The sequence below is a fragment of the Schistocerca cancellata genome, chromosome 9, assembly GCF_023864275.1.
Source record: "Schistocerca cancellata isolate TAMUIC-IGC-003103 chromosome 9, iqSchCanc2.1, whole genome shotgun sequence".
Lineage (NCBI taxonomy): Eukaryota > Metazoa > Arthropoda > Insecta > Orthoptera > Acrididae > Schistocerca > Schistocerca cancellata.
In genome coordinates, this window is record NC_064634.1 from 174,824,906 (window position 1) to 174,844,407 (window position 19,502).

Below are 19,502 nucleotides of genomic sequence, written 5' to 3' on the forward strand. Positions count from 1 at the left end.
CATTAGTTTTCTACACTCTGAACGACCGTCTGACCATGTCAAAAGTCGCCCCCAAATAGAATTTCGCGACTGCTCACACTCGTTCAAAAAATCCACCATACCGAGTGGAAATGTTCCAGCTGCGTACGTTCGATCAACATAACTTACCTAGCCGTCCAATCACAATGGACAGGTATTACCATGACCCTGAAACAAAGGAACAAAGCAAGCAGTCGAAACTTGCGGATTCACTATGGCCGGAATAGAGAAAGACGCAATAACCATAGAGCATCGTGAAGCTGAATGGTTTTGGAACTGCCATAGTGTTCTGCTAACAGATTAAGGTCGTAAGCGTCACAGGAGCATAATGCCAAAATCTCTTTGCAACATAACGGGGATTTGGTAACTAATTAGAGCTACCCATTCACTAGAGGACGAGTGCACAACTTAAAACAACTGTTAGGTGTTCATCTACAAAGGATTTCGGTTGTACATCGTTGTATTATGCCAATATTTAAGCGTGTGTCGATTATTAGGGGCCGGCCGGTGTGGCCGTGCGGTTCTAAGCGCGTCAGTTTGGAACCGCGTGACCGCTACGGTCGCAGGTTCGAATCCTGCCTCGGGCATGGATGTGTGTGATGTCCTTAGGTTAGTTCGGTTTAAGTAGTTCTAAGTTCTAGGGGACTGATGGCCTCAGTAGTTAAGTCCCATAGTGCTCAGAGCCATTTGAACCATTTTTTGATTATTAAGGAGCCTGCACTTTAGAAACAGGCAGTGAATGACATTTGAACACAACGTGAATAGATACAAATAATTAAATAAATGGGAACTAAGGCAGTTATCACTCAGATACCACACATTCGAATTTTATTGGTGATTTATTCACAGAAGACAAATTTACTCTGAATAATGACCCTACACAGGAGTACATTATCCACAATGGTACAGATGAAATCAGAAATAATTGTTCTAGCGGAGCAGTTGCAGAGAATGGCTGAGATGAACCAAAACCATTGTGCAGTGCTCTCATTTTCAATTAGACAGCATAAATTTCTAGTGCTTTACAAATTTGATCAACTCTCCTTGTAATACTTAGTTCACCATTCAAAAGTTCTGTCACTTTTCTAGCATTCACCGTTTAAGAGAATAAAAGTCACCACCAAACAAGCATATATAAAAAAAAGTCCAACTCTGAACACACTATAACAAGTGTGGCACCCTATCCATTCAATCGACCTCATCCCAACAGCTCCCGCCAGCAAAAGAACGCGATAAGAGCCCTGCTTGCTCTGTCCTGCGTTATATCACGTGACACCCTACGTTGGTCAAATGAATAACTACGTACCTGACAATCATTCGTTTGTACAATCATTTTATAAGCTTGAAATATTCCAAGTATATATATTATATAATTTTATCCACACGCATTTAAATATCATTTCATTACTTTGACATATTTTCATGTACTTCACTCTATTTTGTTATCACATTTTGAACATCGCAGAAACTGGAATTACTGATCAAAAGTGCTCCCTTATATCTTCTTGCCGGTTCGGCACTACGTTACTCGAAGCTCTTCTTAACAAGTATTATCATGCAAATTTCTCATTAAATAAATGCATTTTGCATAGACTATCCATACAGAGGCTAACTACTTGATGTATTCGTGGAGAATTATGTTTTGGGCACACTGCAGTAGTAATCTATAATTTTCTTCATAATAAATAGTTTATTTAAATTATCCATACATCAAATATATTCATTTTAGAGGATTTTGTGCGCAAGGAGATTATACATTGTGTGCATGGGCAGCGTGTTGGTAACTATTGTTATAAATGAAAATGATTTTACAAACAATCATTAAAGGTGCTACAAACACGATATTATTTTTATAGCAAGAGACTTTTTATTGCTATTTTAACATTGTTTTCAGATTTATTGTAGCTCTTGTGGACACGATTTCAGTATTTTTGGGAATCTGTATTTTAGTATTTTTGTTGAACCATTGCTTTAGTTTCAAATAACAGCAGAACCTCACCTATTAGTGTGCTCTCCCCTTGTCGGAAATTCACTGCAACATCAACTCGGTCTACACTTACCTTTGTGACCCAGCAATCACCTCGCTTGTTTCATCCACCGGAGCTCAACAGCATTAGACACAACGCCATAGCTGTTAAAGCTGTCACATTATGCGACATTGTATGCTATCTTACATCCTCCCGAGAGGCTATCGAGACGAAGCGACAGGAAGCTGGTGAAGGGGTGTTTTTGCTATATGGCAATAAACAAGCACAGCACATATTCACGTATCCTGCTCCTTTGGGGTATCGAATTTTGCCTCACCTCACCATTCTCTTGACAAGGTACTACTGACTTCTCCCCCTTTTGTCGAATGAGGAAAACATTTTGTGGTAGCATTTTAGATTGTCAATCAGGTGATTTTAGAGGTAGATATGAGAAGGCGTCCAAAATAAAAAGTACGAAACAACAATGTAAGGTATAATTGAAGTTTTTATTGAAAAGTAACCACCAGAGGCCTTGAGCACACGTTGGAGGATTCCCAGTTCCCAGAATTCTTGTGGCTGTGACAGGAACCTCTTCCCCACCATGTCCTTCAGTTCACCATCGGAGATTAAGCACTTACCCTTGAGATACTTCTTTAGTAGAAACATATGGAAGATGCAGGGCGACATGTATGGGTTATAGGGCAGATGCTAATGTTACTCCCTGTTGAACTTGACCTTTAAACTTTGTGTGACCTTGGAGAAGTTGCAGGCCAGAGTGGCCGAGCGGTTAAAGGCGCTACAGTCTGGAACCGCACGACCGCTACGGTCGCAGGTTCGAATCCTGCCTCGGGCATGGATGTGTGTGATGTCCTTAGGTTAGTTAGGTTTAAGTAGTTCTAAGTTCTAGGGGACTTATGACCACAGCAGTTGAGTCCCATAGTGCTCAGAGCCATTTGGAGAAGTTTGGACACACGTTACAGGAGAATAACTCCTTTGGCGACGAGCCCAGTCCGTCCACTTCTGATAAACTTGCATAGGCTATGGAGTGTCTCACAGTACACGTCACTGTTAATACACTACTGGCCATTAAAATTGCTACACCACTAAGATGACGCGCTACAGACGCGAAATTTAACAGACAGGAAGAAGATGCTGTGATATGCAAATGATTAACTTTTCAGAGCATTCACACAACGTTGGCGCCGGTGGCGACACCTACAACGTGCTAACATCAGGAAAGTTTCCAACCGATTTCTCACACACAAACAGCAGTTGACCGGCGTTGCCTAGTGAAACGTTGTTGTGATGATGCCTCGTGTAAGGATGAGAAATGCGTACCATCAGTTTTCCGACTTTGATAACGGTCGGATTGTAGCCTATCGCGATTGCGGTTTATCGTATCGCGACATTGCTGCTCACGTTGGTCGAGATCCAATGACTGTTAGCAGAATACGGAATCGGTGGGCTTAGGAGGACAATACGGAACGCCGTGCTGGATCCCAACGGCCTCGTATCACTAACAATCGAGATGACAGGCGTCTTATCCATATGGCTGTAACGGATCGTGCAGCCACGTCTCGATCCCTGAGTCAACACATGGGGACGTTTGCAAGGCAACAATCATCTGCACGAACAGTTCAACGACGTTCGCAGCAGCATGGACTATCAACTCGGAGACCATGGCTGCGGTTAACCTTGACGCTGCATCACAGACAGGAGCGCCTACGATGGTGTACTCAACGACGAACCTGGATGCACGAATGGCAAAACGTCATTTTTTCGGATGAATCCAGGTTCTGTTTACAGCATCATGATGGTCGCATCCGTGTTTGGCGACATCGCGATGAATGCACATTGGAAGCGTGTATTCATCGCCATACTGGCGTATCTCCCGGCGTGATGGTATGGGGTGCCATTGGTTACACGTCTCGGTCACCTCTTGTTCGCATTTATGGCACTTCGAACATTGGACGTTACATTTCAGATGTGTTACGACCCGTGGCTCTACCCTTCATTCGATCCCTGCGAAACCCTAAATTTCAGCAGGATAATGCACGACCGCATGTTGCAGGTCATGTACGGGCCTTTCTGGATACAGAAAAATGTTAGACTGCTGCCCTGGCCAGCACATTCTCGAGATCTCTCACCAATTGAAAACGTCTGGCCAATGGTGGCCCAGCAACTGGCTCGTCACAATACGCCTGTCACTAACCTTGATGAACTGTGGTATCGTGTTGAAGCTGCATGGGCTGCTGTAGCTGTACACGCCATCAAAGCTCTGTTTGACTGAATATCCAGGCGTATCAAGGCCGTTATTACAGCCAGAGGTGGTTGTTCTGGGTACTGATTTCTCAGGATCTATGCACTCAAATTGAGTGAAAATGTAATCACATGTCAGTTCTGGTATAATATACTTGTTCAATGAATACCCGTTTATCATCTGCATTTCTTCTTGGTGTAGCAATTTTCCAGTAGTGTATTTTTTCCAAGCGCCAGGAACTCGATGAGTGTTGGGCGTCGAACGTTGAAAAAGATGGTGAGGATCACCTTGCCTGCTGAGGGCACAGCTTTGAATATTTTAATCGGAGGTGACTATGCATGCTTCCGTTGCATGCGGGCCCTCTTTGTCTCTGGCTCGAAGTGGCAGAGACAATGGAAGTTGCAGGGCAACATGACTGGGCTGTGAGGCGGATGCTCAAGTTACTCCCTCTTGAACCTGACCTTTACACTTCGTGTGAGCTTGGAGACGTGTGACGTTGGAGACCTGTGGACATGGGTTGGTGGTGACGAGTCACTCCAGGGAAGTGGGCTCTTTATTATACCAGAGCATGTTTTGCTGTGCTATCCCCTCACGCAGTTCCTTTTGCGTTTGCTGAGCTTCTTCAGAACCCATTATGAGCACACCTTTTGGTAATCCAACGTGTCATGCACTACTGTCCACAATATTCCAACACTGGGTCACACCAACAGTGGCAATATACGCGTTGCTCTCCCAAAACTCTGAATGGGAGACTCGTCTGGAATGTTTTGCCAATGGAGAGATCATCATGACACCTTTTTTTTCATTTACAGGCCACATGTTCTTCGGTTAAATATTACTTGCCTTTACTGCAGTGGTTTCCATAGCCATCTGTGTCCTCATGCCATTGATAAATGCCGATTCTTCTTCTTCTTCTCCTTCTTCTTCTTCTTCTTGTTTTAGGGACAGTTTCTCACACAAAGGCACAAGATCACCCTGAACCTCAGTCTCGTCCACCTCATTTTGTCAAGACCGTTTGCAGAATGGTGGTTACTTCCTACACCAGTTGTCTTGGGCTGACATTGCTAACGATTTTTATTCAGAATATAGCCATTGGCAGGATTCGAATCTAGGAGTAGGGATTTTGGTTAGTAGTCAAAGATGCTACCCATGGGGAACAGGTTCACTTTACAGTGGGGCAATGTTGGCCAATTTACAGGGTGGGGCAATGTTGGTCAGTTTACAGGGTGGGAGAACGCTAGTCAGTTTACAGGTTGAGACAATCATAGTTTACAGAATAGGATAGTGGTGGTCAATTCATCAAGGAGACAGTCATTACCCCTGGGTCAACTACACCATGTCACAGCAAATATTGTATCAAGCTATCCATCTACAGCCCAGCTACATACACGTCAGCTATGTGAGGGTGTCAGCTATGTGAGGGTGTCAGCTATGTGGGGGTGTCAGCTATGTGGGGGTGTCAGCTATGTGGAGGTGTCAGCTATGTGGGGGTGTCAGCTATGTGGGGGTGTCAGCTATGTGGGGGTGTCAGCTATGTGGGGGTGTCAGCTATGTGGGGGTGTCAGCTATGTGGGGGTGTCAGCTATGTGGGGGTGTCAGCAACAAGGAGTATGTGTGAACTACGGGGCACATCAGCTAAGGAGGTGTAAGTTCTAGGAGCGATGTAAGCTATGAAGGATTTCAGCTATGGCAGTCTGTCCCAGGGGAGGGGAGTTTGGTCAACTATGGGGCTCTATGAGCTACAACAACAGTGATAGCTAGGTGTATTGTCAGTTTTAAGGGTGTCAGTTATTGGAGTCAGCTATAATTGGTGTAGGATGAGTCAGCTACTGGGATATTAGCTATAGGGTGTCAGCTGTGAGGGGTGTCAGCTATAGGGTGTAAGCTATAAGGGGTGCCAGCTACTGATTGGTTTGTCAGCTATTGAAGTACAGAAATAATGGGAGCATGTCAGTTAGTATCATCTAAAGGAGAGTGTCAGATAAGGGCTGTCATTTATGTGAGATCAGCTATGGTGGGTTGTCAGCTACAGGGTACAAAGGATGTCAGCTATGTGCAGGGTGTCTGCCACATGGTGCTTCATGTAAGGGGGGAGGGTGTCAGCATTGGGAGGAAAGTCAGCTATTGTGGGGTGAAAGGCACTGAAGGTGTCAGCTACATGGTCTGTCAGCTATGTGGGGTGACAGCTATAGGGAGAAAGTTGTTGGAGTGTGCAAGCTACTGCAGATCACCTGCTAGGGCTGAGCTTCAGGTGGTAGATCAGCTGCAGGGTGTAATCAGTTACTACTGGGGCTGGACCACTACTAGGAGTCAGCTGTTACTGGTACTGGTTAGCAAGTGAGGGCATTCAGCTAATGAGCATGGGTGGGTACTTAGAGTGGTCATCTGCTAGATGTGATCAGCTACTGGGGGTTGTCAGCCATTCTGGGGTAAACTACAGAAGGGGATATCAGCTGCAGGGTGATTTCAGTTATGGGGATGTTTCATCTGTCAGGTACAAGTGCTGGTGTCAGACTCAGGGGATTGTCTGATTTGGCGAGTGTCAGCTATGAAATATGTAGGATTATGGGAGTTCAAAGTGCCAGTTGTGGGGTATGGCAGGTACTGGTGATCTCAGGCACAGGTGTATGTCAGCTACGGGGCAGTGACAGTGATCGAAGAAGACAACTTCAGTGAGAACCAGCTGAAGGCCAATGTCAGTGACACGGGGTGTCAGCTTCAGCAAGTGTCAGCTATGTGTCAGTGACCACGACACAGGGTGTCAGCTTCAGTGAGTGTCAGCTACAATGAGCATCACTTCAGTGAGTTTCAGCTTCACTGAATGTTAGCTACTGGGGTATCACCTACAGGGATGTGCCAGCTATGAGGCTGTGAGCTAATAGGGGGCTGCCACCTGTCGGGATGGTGGGTGGGAGGCTGCCAGATGCAGGGAGACTGCCAGATGCAGGGGGTTGCCAGCTGCAGGGGGGTTACAGGAGGTGTCAGCTTGGGGGATGTCAAGATGTCACAGCAGCTTTGGGGATGTCAAGATGTCACAGCAACTTTGTGGGTCAGATACAGGGGATGTCAATTAGAGGGAGGTTGTCAGATGCAGAGTGGGTTGCTAGCTTCTGGTGTGTTCAACTATGGGGGTATGTCAGCTACAGTGAGAGACTGCCAGGCACTGGTTGTGTCAGGTGCATGGTCAGCTAGTGCTGGAGCTCAGCTGCTGGGATGGTCAGCTACTGAGTTGTGATCAGCAACAGGTTGCAACAGTTATGGGGCATGTCAATTACAGGCAGGTCAGCTACAGGGTGGGTTTCAACTTCAGGGAGGTGACAGCTATGAGTGTGGGTATAGGCTGCAGAGGGTCAGATACTGTAGGGTACCAACTGTTGGGAGTAGGTAATCATGTATGGGATTTCAGCCATGAGGGTGTGTCTACTATGCCTGAGCATGTAAGCCATGCAGTTCCTCAACTATGGAGGTGTCTGCCATGGGGAGGGTCAGCATGGTTGGGTGTAAGCTATGGGGGTGTCAGTGGTGGGCAAGGAGTTGAGTCATATATGGGGACACAGGTACAAGAGGCAGTGACAGCTACTGGATGTGTCAGAGGTTTTGTCAGCTATGTGGGTGTGTCTGTTATGGAGAATGTCAGCTAAAAGGATGTCAGCTATTAGGGAGAGTGTCAGCTATGGGGGTAGATGCCTGCTACAGAGGTGTCAGTTATGGGCTGTGTCAGCCAAAGGGGTAGTGTCAGCTAAGGTGTGTGTCAGTGATGGGGACTGTCAGTTTTGGGGGCATCAATTATGGTAGATATCAGCTATACACTAGTCAGGTACTGAGAGATGTGTCAGCTACAGGGAAGCTATCAGCTATGGGGGATATTAGCTTCAGTGTATGGTGTGTCTCAGCTACTCAGTGGCTGTCAATTATAGGCAGTGTCATATATGGGGGTTGTTAGCTGCTTTTGGGTGTGTCAGTTACGGGGGTGTGTCAGCTAAACGGGTGGTATCAGCTGCAGGGAGTGTTGGTGATAGGAGGTACAAGCTATGGGAATTCAGCTACAGTGGGGTGGCAAATACAGGTGGTTGTCAACCATGAGGGGCCTCAACGATGGAGGTTGTCAGCCACAGTGTAGTGTCACCCTTGGGAGGTGTTCGTTATAGTGGCCTGCCAGCTATGGGGATTGTAAGCTGTGGGGGTGTCAGTTATGTGATGTCAGCTATAGGACGAGTGTAAGTCACACAGTTGGTTATAGGCTACTGGGGTGTTGGCAGCTATGGCAGGGCATCGGCCACAGTGCACATTATCTGTGGACAGGTCAGCTACAGTGGGTGTTAACTATGGAGAGGTTTTCAGTTATGGAAGGGGTTGTAGCTACAGGGGTTTTGTCAGCTACAGAGGGGTATATTTGCTATGGGTTAGCTATGGGTTTCGGCTATAGGTGTGTCAGGTACAGGGGTGCAGAGGGTTGACAGCTATGGGACACTGTCCACTATGGGGAGGTGTTACTTACAGAGTGTAACCTATAGGGTCTATCACCTACAGGGGTATCAATTACATGGGTGTCAGCTATGCAGGCTGGTTGCGTCAGTTACAGAGGGGTGTTGACTGCAGGAAGGGAGTCAGCTATGGTCAATTCACAGGATGACTACTATTACCAGTGGTAGGAATACAAACTCAACAGAGCCTCCCTTTACTACTGAGAAAGCTCTGGATAGTGCCAAAAAGTTCCGATTAGTTCCAAGCACTTCTGATGGGGTCAAACAAGTCACATCATCATGTTACAGCAAAATTGTAACAAACTCCCCACGTTACAGCAAAATTTTAACAAAACACTCTTTATGTTACAGCAACATTTTTCAACAAATGGCAACTTTTACAGTAAAAATGTAATCAGTTGCTACAAACATCATATCATATCAAAATTGTAACAAATATCCCCATACATTAATATGTTACAGCAAAATTATAGCAAATTCTCGAATACATCACCATGATTCAGTCAAATTGTAGCAAACTGCCCCATACATCGACATGTTACAGCAAAATTATAAAATGTGTTTCTGTTATAGAAGTAGTTTCAATAAATGACGCCCATACGTCATGTTATAGCAAATTGCCCAATGTGTCAACATTGAAAAATGGTTCTACTGAAAATGGTTCTACAAAAGTCATGAAAATTAAACAGCTAATCACGGAACAATATTTTACTGGTCATTAAAACAAACAGCACCATGTCGTCATGAACTTCACGATCTTGGTTTATGACATCATGTAGTCAAAGACAATGATCTCAAAGTGACAGGATTATGACATATAGTGAAGTTGTATGGCTTGTCACATCATGGATATAGTAGGGGATAGTGTTGTACCCAGAGCAGAGCTGTCTGACAGTGACCCCAGGTGCCATGATGCCTGTGATAAGTTCTCTATTCTAACGACTTCTAATATTAAATCAATTTTCGGAATAAAGCTATTCTTTTGTACACTCCACTCTGTATTCATTATTTCTCTAAAGAAATATTAGACCTTAGTCTATTACTGTTTTGGCTAGACATATCTTTGCGATGTCATATTTTCATGCATGAGCATCATTAAGCGTAAAATACCTATCCAGTCTGAGACATTCACATCATTATGAGGGATTAAGAAGAGCTATTTCCAAGTACAAACTTGATTTTTCTGAACGTACAATGAACATGCAGTTCCAGACTTCACATTAATTACGAATGATATAGACCTAAGCAATTTTAATAGTAACACTTTTAAATAATTTTACAGGATTACACATATATAGTAGTAGCAGTAGTTGTAGTAATACTAAAACAGTGATTGCGATGGTGGCGCTATACCACCTTAGGTATGAGTTAAGTGTGCTCGAACACCTAAGAAAGTTGGACAGCACTGACCAACAGGACAGTGTTCCTAGGAACACTTAATCTGTATTACTCCCTACTTCGGTCTAGTGGACTGATCTTATACTCATATGAACCAATGGCCATTAGAAACTGCCGTGAGCAGTTTCCACCGTATTCTACAGAATTTGTGTTGTTAGTCATTAGGGGGTATGTTGGGCAACATTTGAAAATATGTCGTATTCTTCATGTTTGTTTTGTATAATACTGTATGTTACGAATGTTTGGAATGTACTGTAACAGAATTTTGTGTAGCATAAAATGCTATATATTTTTAGAATTATTTATATGTATAACATGAGGACAGTTAAGCCATACTTTGTTGGCCATGCACCACCTTCTACCTTGAAACAAAAGACGGACTTGTACTATGGAACATGAGATGGTTGTAAATGAACTTAGTTTATTTACTGCATTCACAATTTTATCTATAGTCTGCAAAATGCTGGATAGTTCGCTGAGGGAAAAGTCATTGACTCAATGAAAAATAACTTAATTAATCCCATATTACGACGTTTCGGCTGAAACTTGAAGCAAAATCTGTGAACATAACGGTTACATGTTGTGCTGGTAACAACAGTCTGCTCATGTTTGTTACCTTTACAACATGTAACTATTATTACAAAACACGGATATGACCATCATGATGCTGTAAACAGAACCTGGATTCATCCGAAAAAATGACGTTTTGCCATACGTGCATCCAGGTTCGTCGTTGAGTACACCAAGATAGGCGCTCCTGTCTGTGATGCAGCGTCAAGGGTAACTGCAGCCATGGTCTCGGAGTTGATAGTCCATGCTGCTGCAAACGTCGTCGAACTGTTCGTGCAGATTGTTGTCGTCTTGCAAACGTCCCCATATGCTGACCCAGGGATCGAGACGTGGCTGCACGATCCGTTACAACCATGGAGATAAGATGCATGTCATCTCAACTGCTAGTGATACGAGACCGTTGGGATCCGGCACAGCGTTCCGTATTACCCTCCTAAACCCACCGATGACATATTCTGCGCTAACAATTATTGGATCTTGACCAACGCGAGCAGAAATGTCGCGGTACGATTAACCGAAATCGCGATAGGTTACAATCTGACCTTTATCAAAGTCGTAAACGTGATGGTACGCATTTATCATCCTTACACGAGGCATCACAACGTTTCACCAGGCAACGCTGGTTAACTGCTGTTTGTGTATGAGAAATCGGTAGGAAACTTTCCTCATATCAGCACGTTGTAGGTGTCGGCACTAGAGATGGGAAAAACTGTGCTTTTCAGAGATCGGATCAGAACTGTTCACTCCCTGAAATGAACTAGCCCTTTTTCATGACCCACCACTCATTCACAATAGAAAATAAATGGGAGACACATTGCCCTTTAAACTTGGTTTATTCCAGTACTATACCTGTATTTTGATCTCATTTGATCCTATTTTGAAGTAACACAGATAATGAGTAAGAATTTTGTATTGTTTATTGAAATTTCCACGATATGACAAAGTTTTTGATTATTGATTTATTTTGCACTATCGTGGTTTTTTGGGTGATCGGAAAATGTTGTAACTTGAGATTTACATTAACAATATATTTGGCTATAATGTATTAAAATTTCATTAACCTCATACAAATACATCGCAAGTCATATATTTTTAAAGTGAACGTTTCCTTCCGAAGACGCCTAAAATCGCAAAATCCGTACCAGAATAAGAAAAAATATATAAATTTGACTGTAAGACTAAAGTGCTGCATATCGCCTTACGCAGAATAAAACAAGGAAAATATTGGTGTATCACATTTTGCGATACGTTTATCGGTTCGCTCGTAATTAAAGCGTAAATTCGAGTGTCCATTATAAAAATCGTATAGTAAGAGGAGTCGTCAGGAACCTAATCTGATGTTCAAACAAATAAAAATAAAATAAAAACAAATGATATATACATAATAATGTAATATACATAGCGGTATTACTACGAAGAACAATATCCAGTAGAGACGAACTCCGATGCTGAGGCGCTGAGTCAAGCAGGTCGAGCCACGAGCTGTATTACTGCGTGAGCTAAGACCGCAGAGACCAGAGTGACACCTGAGTTGCTTTGCTCAACGCTCGGGCTAGAGTCGAGAACGGTGGGGTGAGCGTTGAGCAGGCGAGTTCCGAGGGTGGGGGGAGCGGTGAACGGCCACCAGTCACCCGCTCGGAGACAAATCGTCCGTTCTCTTGCGAGCAGGTTGTTGCAAGTAGTTCTTATGTTCTCCGCTAGGAGGCTCTCTGTCCTGTTGCTCGCATCAACTGCCCAGAGGGCAGGACGTGCGACTGAAACGATCGCCGACAGAGTGCGATGCTAAGTTAAGCTGCGCCAGACACTGCACGCGGCAGAGGACGCACAGAGACGGCACGGCATATGTGAAACACAAAATCCAATGGGGCACTGCACAATGCAGGCAGCGAAGGTAGAAGCATGGCAGAGGCCGGCGCCGGCTGTGTTGTGTGGCGTGCACTGTGCTCTGACCAGCAGAGGCGCCGCTGATATGCTCCGTCTCTCTCTCTCTCTCTCTCTCTCTCTCTCGGCGCCGGCTGTGTTGTGTGGCGTGCACTGTGCTCTGACCAGCAGAGGCGCCGCTGATATGCTCCGTCTCTCTCTCTCTCTCTCTCTCTCTCTCTCTCTGCCGTAGGAAACGTTTGGAGCTACCGTTCTTTTTTTCTGAATCACTGATTGTTCACTCCTTTGAAAGATTCAACTCTATGAAGAGCGGATCCCCCATCTCTAGTCGGCACCGGCGCCAACCTTGTGTGAATGCTCTGAAAAGCTAATCATTTGTATATCGCAGCATCTTCTTCCTGTCGGTTAAATTTCGCGTCTGTAGCAGGTCATCTTCGTAGAGTAGCAATTTTAATGGCCAGTAGTGTAGATTCAGTTGACTGCCCCACAGGGTGTAGTATATTGTCTGTAAGGCTGTTTCCCCCAGGGGGTACACAACTCTTTTGTGGATACGTGCGTAGCGAGCATGGGACCCTGAGCTAATGTGGCCTTCCTTCCTTTCTGGGCTGCATACCTTCCCTTTCCGTATCCTTCCCCATTCCCCCTCGTCGCCCCCCTCCCCTCCCCTCCCCTCCCCACCGCCTTTTTCCTTCCCTTTCTCCCCCTCTGGGAGTATGTTTTGAGCCTACTTCCGGAGATGGACGCTCGAAACTGTAACAAATTCTTTGCTTTCTCCGCTAGCAAGTCTTTGTCCTTCCTTTGTCCTTCTCTTTTCCTTACCTCTTCTCTTTGCCCTTTTGTCTGCTGCGGCGTTTGAGACATCTCTTCTTTCCTTTCCCTTTCTCTTTTTTCCTCCCTGTGCGTGTCTGCAAGGCCAACCCACGCATTTCCATGCATAGCCGGTGACGGGGTAACGCGTAATTCCCCGCCCCGGGTAGACAGGTAGGACATGTACGTACCCCCTGGTAACGGCCAGGCCCACGGAGGGGTGATTACCCGAGTTGATACCTTCCGAAAGTACCGATTGGTCCCTCTGTCCGTTTGTCGGAAGGTGTGACCTGAGGTGTGAACAATCACCTAAGGCAGGAGTGCCCTCAGAGAGGGCCCCCACAAGGAAGGAGCGCGCCATCAGAGACGCCGGTAATCATGGGGGATACTTTCGCAATGGTTTCCTCATCTTCTACTATGTCAGCTCACAAGCATATGTTCAATGAGTCTCAGCCACAGACAGTCCTTCCATCGTTGCCACAGTTCCTTGTTGTTTCTCGATCTGACGAAGGTCACGGCTTCTCCACGGTCAACCCTTTCATTGTTCAGAAACGTGTCGACGCAATTGCATGTCCTGTAAAGTCTTGTTCCAGATTACGAAATGGCACCTTGTTGTTAGAAACAGCCAGTGCCCTTCAGGCACAAAAATTGCTGCGTACCTCACTGCTACACACCTTTCCTGACCGGGTGGAACAGCACCATATTTTAAATTCGTCACGTGGGGTCGTTTATAAACGCTCCCTCGACGGATTGTCCGACGAGGAAATTAAACACTACCTGTCTGACCAGGGCGTAACAGCGGTTCATAGTCATGAAAAAGGTTGATACGAACATCATTCCAACCCGTACTGTCTTTTTGACATTAGACAAAGTTCAACTCCCATTGAAAATCAAAGCAGGCTATGAGATAATTTCCGTTCGCCCTTACATCCCAAACCCTATGCGTTGCTATCGGTGTCAGCAGTTCAATCACACCAGCCAGTCCTGTTCCAATCCGGCTAAATATGTTACGTGTGGCAAGGATGCCCATGAGGGTGCTTGTCCACCTCCATCCCCTCGTTGCATCAACTGTATGGGTGACCACGCTGCTTCCTCTCGAAATTGCCCTATTTTTAAAGACGAAAAGCTCATTCAGGAAATCAGAGTGAAGGAAAAGGTGTCTACCTTTGCTGCTCGAAAATTATTCGCCAGTCGACAGCCCACCGTGCCTCAGACAGGAAAATACAGCACTGTCCTTGCCTCTCCTCGGCCAACAAAGGAGGCGGCCACGGTCGTCAGATCGGCCAGCGCAAAGATCGCCCGTTCAACCTCCCCACTTTCGCCTGCCCACTCTATGGCTCACCCTTCATCGGGTTCTGCTAAATCTCGAGCCCAAGACTTCGAAAAAAGAGCATACTCGTGAAGAGTTTTTACATACCACAACTTCACAACTATCTGTTCCTCCTTCATCTAAACATCATGTTTCCAAGAAGGCTAGTAAGAAACCCAGTTCCTGTCCTTCTCCGCCAAGGCGTGTCTCATCTACAGCACCACCTGGCGGTAATCGCCCTCGGCCGTCTTCTGTGTCGCCGTGGCGCACTGCCGGCAGCCGATCAAGCGGCCGATCGCTGGTGGCAGGAGCTGCTCCTGAACAACCTATGGATCAGGATCTTCTGCCTTCGGCTGAATGCCATTCCATGCTGTCGGTCGCAAGCTCTGAGCAGTTGCTGAGTTGACGGCAACCTTGGTCACATTCCTCCATTTTCTGTTCATTCTCCACTGGAATATCCGCGGCCTTCGAGCCAATCGGGATGAACTGTCGATTCTCTTACGATCCTACTCGCCGGTCATCTTCTGTCTTCAGGAAACAAAGCTGCGTCCCCATGACTGCTTTGTTCTCCCCCATTTTCAGTCCGTCCGATTTGATCTCCCCTGTGTTGAAGGCACTCCGGCATATGGACTCATGATTCTTCTCCATGATACTCTCCATTAACACCCAATCCCCTTAAACACTTCCTTCCAATCTGTCGCTGTCTGTCTTTCCCTTTCTGGATATACCTTTTCTTTGTACTCTATACATTCCATCGTCCACACCAATGGCACGAGCTGATCTTCATCTTCTTGGTCAGCTTCCACCCCCCTATTTGCTGGTTGGGGACTTCAATGCCCATCACCCGCTTTGGGGATCTCCACATCCTTGCCTGCGTGGCTCACTACTGCTAGCCGTCTTCCACCAAGAGGATCTAGTTTGCCTCAACACTGGGGACCCTACATTTTTGTCTGCCTCCACGACAAATTTCTCTCATTTGGACTTTTCGGTCGGTACTGTTCCGCTAGCTCGGCGCTTCGAATGGTTCGCCCTTGATGATACACACTCGAGTGACCATTTTCCATGTGTCCTTAGACTGCAGCCTCAACAGCCATATATGCGCCCGCGACGCTGGAAGTTTGGCCAAGCCGATTGGACACTTTTTTCGTCTCTAGCGACATTCGATGACCGTCACTTTCCCAGCGTCGACGATGAGGTCACACATATTACAGATGTTATTCTTACAGGTGCGGAACGTTCAATACCACGCACCTCCGCATTGCCCCGGCGCCCCCCAGTTCCTTGTTGGAACGCGGCATGTCGTGACGCAATACGTGAGCGGCGACGTGCTCTTCGCGTTTTCCGCCACCATCCTACTTTGGACAACTGTATCCGCTATAAGCAGTTCCGAGCGCGATGCCGTCGCGTCATCGCGATAGCAAGAAGGAAAGCTGGAAATTCTTTACTAGCTCATTTAACACCTTCACTCCCTCCTCGGAAGTTTGGAGTCGGATTCGACGGTTCTCAGGCGCGCCTAGTTTCTCCCCGGTCTCTGGGCTCACTGTCGCGCATGATACATTAGTGGACACCGTCGCAATTTCTTACTCATTGGGTCAACACTTTGCTGAGATTTCGAGCTCTTCAAATTACCCACCAGCGTTTCTCCCAAAGAAACGTGCAGCTGAAGTGCGACCTCTTGCTTTCTCCTCTCAAAATCGCGAAAGCTGCAATACTGTTTTCTCCATGCGGGAACTCCAACATGCACGCTCTTCTTCTCGCTCCTCCGCCCCAGGACCGGATGGTATCCACATCCAAATGTTGCTGCATTTATCATACCATAGTCTGCGTTACCTCCTTTGCCTTTATAATCGAATTTGGACCGATAGTACTTTTCCCAGACGATGGCGGGAAGCTATCGTCGTTCCTGTTCCGAAACCTGGAAAGACAAACATCTCCCCTCTAACTATCGCCCCATTTCTCTCACGAGTAGTGTATGTAAGGTTTGGGAGCGTATGGTGAATTGCCGTTAAGCTTGGTGGCTGGAGTCCCGCAGTCTTTTAACACCTGCCCAATGCGGTTTCAGAAAGCATCGTTCTGCAGTTAACCATCTTGTTGCTCTCTCCACATATATCATGAACAATTTTCTCCGGAAACGCCAAACAGTAGCAATATTTTTTTGATCTGGAGAGAGCATACGATACCTGTTGGAGGACAGGCATCCTCCGCACACTGTTCTCTTGGGGCTTTCGAGGTCGGCTGCCCCTTTTTCTTCGCGAATTTATGGCAGAGCGCACATTCAGGGTGCGGGTGAACACTACTCTCTCCCGTACTTTCTCCCAAGAAAACTGGGTACCACTGGGCTCCATGCTGAGTGTTGTACTGTTTGCCATTGCCATAAATCCAGTTATGGATTGTCTCCTTCCTGATGTCTCGGGCTCCCTCTTTGTGGACGATTTTGCGATCTACTACAGCTCTCAACGGACCAGCCTTTTTGAACGACGTCTTCAAGGATGTCTCGATCGCCTCCACTCTTGGAGCATCGAAACCGGCTTCCGTTTTTCTCCCAGTAAGACCGTTTGTGTTAATTTTTGCGACGTAAGGAGTTTCTTCCACCCTCCTTACATCTAGGACCTGTCAACCGTCCGTTTTCGGACGTCGCTAAATTCTTGGGTCTTACGTTTGACAGAAAACTGTGCTGGTCCTCCCACGTTTCCTATCTTTCGGCTCGCTGCCTGCGATCCCTCAACACCCTCCGTGTCCTGAATGGTACCTCCTGGGGATCGGACCGAGTGGTCCTTCTCCGCCTCTATTGCGCCTTAGTGCGCTCGAAATTGGACTATGGAAGCATAGTTTACTCCTCTGCTCGGCCGTCTATTCTTCGGCGTCTCGACTCTATCCACCACCGTGGATTACGTTTAGTGTCTGGAGATTTTTACACCAGCCCCGTGGAAAGCCTTTATGCTGAGACTGCTGAACCTCCGCTGTCCAATCGGCGAGCTGTCCTTCTGAGTCGTTATGCTAGCCATCTGTCTTCCATGCCTGCTAATCCGGCCCATGACATTTTTTTCGCCGCCTCCTTGGATGTAGGGTATGCAGGCCGCCCTTCCTCCCTACTACCATCCCACCGGGAGTCCGCTTCCGTCAACTGCTCCATTCTCTTTCCTTCCGCTTTCCTAAAACCTTCTTGACAACTTGGGGTACAGCACCGCCTTGGCTCCGTCTCCGGATCTGCCTGCTCCGTGGCCTTTGTCAATTTCCCCAAGGATGGTACCCCATCACTTGTTTATCGTCGGGCATTTGCTGCTCTATGTGCACAAATGACGGAAGCCACATTTATTTACACTGATGGCTCGGAAACATCGTTAGGTGTAGGGAGTGCTTATATTGTTGGCGACACCCCCAATCGATTTCGGCTTCCCGACCAGTGTTCAGTTTATACTGTGGAGCTTTACGCTGTTCTCCAGGCTGTCCAATACATCCGCCGCCATCAGCGGATACAATATGTTATCTGTTCAGATTCTCTCAGCTCTCTCCTCAGTCTCCAAACTCTCTACCCTGTCCACCCTCTGGTCCACCGGATTCAGGACTGCCTGCGCTTGCTCCATTTGGGGGGTGTCTCTGTGGCGTTCCTCTGGCTCCCAGGACACGTTGGTATCTGTGGCAATGAGGCGGCCGATATAGCGGCCAAGGCTGCAGTCTCTTCTTCGGCCAGCTATTCGATCGATTCCCTTCGCCGATCTACGTAGCGTTTTATGTCGTCGTGTTGTTCTTTTATGGCATGCACATTGGTCGACACTTCCCCATAATAAATTGCGGGACGTGAAAGCTCTTCCCTGTGCTTGGACCTCTTCCTCCCGAACGCGTCGTCGGGAGGAGGTAATTTTAACTAGACTCCGGATAGGGCACTGTCTTTTTAGCCATCGACATCTTTTAAGCGGCGATCTTCCCCCACACTGTCCGCACTGCTCTCAGCTGTGGACGGTAAGACACCTTTTAATTGAGTGCCCCTATTGTACTCCGTTACGCGCCCGTCTACAGCTGTCGCCTGATAGATCTTCCATTGTAGCAGATGACACGCGCTCGGCCGATCGCGTTCTCGAGTTTATTAGTGCCAGTGAGATGTCAGTCATTTGAAGCTCTTTTTGGGGACAACCAACCCCTTTCTGTAGTGGATTTTTAAGCTTTTCTTCTCCTTTTAGTTTCTCCAATTTTTTGAGTTTCGTTCCCATTGCTGCTGCATTCCATTTTCGTTTTTTACCGTTTCCTAAGTCACAGACCGGGCGGTAATGACCATAGCAGTTTTTCGCCCTAAAAACAAAAAAAAAACAAAAAACAAAAAAATTAAGGCTGTTTGTTGCGTGGGCTGAAACAGCAGATTTGGGTCTTGCTGGTATTTAGTTCTCCTCACAGCATACAATCCTATGTTACAGGACTTCTATTGTATCAGTCGCTTCCGAACCTTTCACATTTGTTCCTGTAGTGTGGCCCCGCGATTAGCATCACAAGAACCACCCACTCTGTTAACTTGCAAGCGTAGACCAACGTTACTGTTTGAATAAGGTCCTCAGTAAATAGTGCAGATGGAGAAGGTTTTAGAGAAAGGTATACCTCTGGCCGGACATGTAGAAATATCCGTTGCCTTTGTGACGCTGCTGCGGGCTAGGAACGTGACTCGACTGCCCCAAATCAGTTAAGAGCGGTCTAGAGCCGAGCTCCCGCGGTTTCGTGTTCTGTTCCGCTTACGGTCTTTCACCGGGCAAGGCTCCGACCTGTTACATTCACGTACTTTATGCAACGAGACAAGATCTGCAGAAAGAAAGCCAAACAAA